The sequence below is a fragment of the Rhinoderma darwinii genome, unplaced genomic scaffold (genome assembly GCF_050947455.1).
Source record: "Rhinoderma darwinii isolate aRhiDar2 unplaced genomic scaffold, aRhiDar2.hap1 Scaffold_690, whole genome shotgun sequence".
Lineage (NCBI taxonomy): Eukaryota > Metazoa > Chordata > Amphibia > Anura > Rhinodermatidae > Rhinoderma > Rhinoderma darwinii.
In genome coordinates, this window is record NW_027464250.1 from 87,325 (window position 1) to 90,650 (window position 3,326).

Consider the following 3,326-nt stretch of genomic DNA (forward strand, 5'->3'; position numbering starts at 1 on the left):
AACATTTGTAGCAATGAGAGCAGCTTGGAAAACACGGCCCTCCAACATTGGGTTTTGCTCTTGTAAAATGCCGTATCAGCTGCATCAGTTTGTCCTTTTTCATTCATTGAATGCGTCTCACTAAATGTTGCTCTGCAAGAAACTGCACGCGATACTGTAATAAAGTGAGTGCTATATAGGGACAGCAGACAGATTCATTATTAGTACTAGAGGTTACTAGATTTATTGCCAGCAGCCTTATTAATCCCAGCCGTCCGGCAGAATGAGATACGAAGCAATACGAGCCGATACTTGTGTCAAAGTTGGTCCCAGTAACAGATTTATTGTTTGTTGTAAGAATCTGGTAACATTAGTAGCAGTGACAGCAGCTAAGAAAACACTGGCCCTCTCTCCAAGGATTGCGGAAAGCACGTTGCCCAGCAGCAAGCTGGACGCCGAAGAAACAACACCGCAAGTCCGCTGTTTGATCCACTGCTCGTGCGCTTATACAGCGCTATGAGCAACTAAGCGGATATTCAGCGGTGAGTTTCTGCCACTCCTGTACGTGCAGGCATCGGCACAAACGGCGTCCGGCAGCGCCGCTACGAGGAGGTGTATTCCTGCCGGAGGATCACTCGGCAGCAAGTATAGCACTAAGGGACTCTTTCCCTTCAGATTAACATTCCCTGGTCCAAAACCAGTTTGTCAGCTGCTTCTAGGACGTTATTAGGGGACACACTGCAGTCCACATATCCGGCTCCTCACTGGAATACCGACGTGATACTGAAGCCCCTACCCCCGTGTATATAGAAGGTCACTGCTCAGATACACGAGCGGTCACCAGCAGACATCATAGCTGATCTATAGAGGATGTGGCGGCTCTGAGAAGAGCCTTTGTGTTGTGTAAGATGGAGCTGAGCAGGAGCGGAATTAACCTCCGAAGCCGTAGAGAGTGCGGCCCTGGCGTTTGAGCGCGTACACCACGTCCATAGCGGTGACGGTCTTCCTCTTGGCGTGCTCGGTGTAGGTGACGGCGTCACGGATGACGTTCTCCAGGAAAACCTTCAGGACGCCACGAGTCTCTTCATAGATGAGACCGGAGATGCGTTTGACGCCTCCCCTGCGAGCTAGACGGCGGATTGCAGGCTTGGTGATGCCCTGGATGTTATCACGGAGCACCTTCCTGTGCAGGCATTATGTCCCTGTTCCTTCATGTTACCGGCATTATGTCCCTGCTCCTTCATATTACAGGCATTATGTCTCTGTTCCTTCATATTACCGGCATTATGTCCCTGCTCCCTCATCTTACAGGCATTATGTCCCTGTTCCTTCATATTACAGGCATTATGTCCCTGTTCCTTCATCTTACTGGCATTATGTCCCTGTTCCTTCATCTTACAGGAATTATGTCCCTGTTCCTTTATATTACAGGCATTATGTCCCTGTTCCTTATTACAGGCATTATGTCCCTGTTCCTTCATATTACCGGCATTACGTCCCTGTTCTTTCATATTACTGGCATTATGTCCCTGTTCCTTTATATTACAGCCATTTTGTCCCTGTTCCTTCTTATTACCTGCATTATGTCCCTGTTCCTTTTTATTACAGCCATTATGTCCCTGTTCCTTCATCTTACAGGCATTATGTCCTTGTTCCTTTTTATTACAGCCATTATGTCCCTGTTGCTTCTTATTACCGGCATTACGTCCCTGTTCCTTCATATTACCGGCATTATGTCCCTGTTCCTTCATATTAAAGGCATTATGTCCCTGTTCCATAATATTACAGGCATTATTTCCCAGTTCCTTCATATTACAGGCATTATGTCCCTGTTCCCTCATACTACCGGCATTATGTCCCTGTTCCTTCATATTACCGGCATAAAGCGCCTGTTCCTTCATATTACAGGCATTATGTCCCTGATCCTTCATATTACAGGAATTATGTCCCTGTTCCCTCATCTTACCGGCATTATGTCCCTGTTCCTTCATCTTACCGACATTATGTCCTTGTACTTTCAAATTACCGGCATTATGTCCCTGTTCCCTCATCTTACCGGCATTATATCCCTGTTCCTTCATATTACCGGCATTATGTCCCTGTTCCATCATATTACCGGCATTATGTCCCTGTTCCTTCATATTACCGGCATTATGTCCCTGTTCCGTCATATTACAGGCATTATGTCCCTGTTCCATCATATTACTGGCATTATGTCCCTGTTCCTTCATATTACAGGCATTATTTCCCTTTTCCATCATATTACCGGCATTATGTCCCTGTTCCTTCATATTACAGGCATTATTTCCCTGTTCCATCATATTACCGGCATTATGTCCCTGTTCCTTCATATTACAGGCATTATTACCCTGTTCCATCATATTACCGGCATTATGTCCCTGTTCCTTCATATTACAGGCATTATGTCCCTGTTCCTTCATATTACAGGCATTATTTCCCTCTTCCATCATATTACCGGCATTATGTCCCTGCTCCTTCATATTACAGGCATTACGTCCCTGTTCCTTACATTACAGGCATTATGTCCCTGTTCCTTTATATTATCGGCGTTATGTCCCTGTCCCTTCATATTACCGACATTATGGCATTGAACCTTCATATTACCGGCATTATGTCCCTGTTCCTTCATATTACCGGCATTATGTCCCTATTCCATCATATTACTGGCATTATGTCCCTGTTCCTTCATATTACAGGCATTATGTCCTTGTTCCTTCGTATTACCGGCATTATGTCCCTGTTCCTTCATATTACAGGCATTATTTCCCTGTTCCATCATATTAGCGGCATTATGTCCCTGTTCCTTCATATTACAGGCATTATTTCCCTGTTCCATCATATTACCGGCATTATGTCCCTGTTCCTTCATATAACAGGCATTATGTCCCTGTTCCTTCATATTACAGGCATTATGTCCCTGTTCCATCATATTACCGGCATTATGTCCCTGCTCCTTCATATTACAGGCATTACGTCCCTGTTCCTTCACATTACAGGCATTATGTCCCTGTTCCTTTATATTATCGGCGTTATGTCCCTGTCCCTTCATATTACCGACATTATGGCATTGAACCTTCATATTACCGGCATTATGTCCCTGTTCCTTCATATTACCGGCATTATGTCCCTGTTCCATCATCTTACTGGTATTATGTCCCTGTTCCATCATATTACCGGCATTATGTCCTTGTTCCTTCGTATTACCGGCATTATGTCCCTGTTCCCTATTCTTACAAACATTATGTCCCTGTTCCTTCATATTTTCGGCATTACGTCCCTGTTCCTACATATTACAGGCATTATTTCCCTGTTCCTTCATATTACAG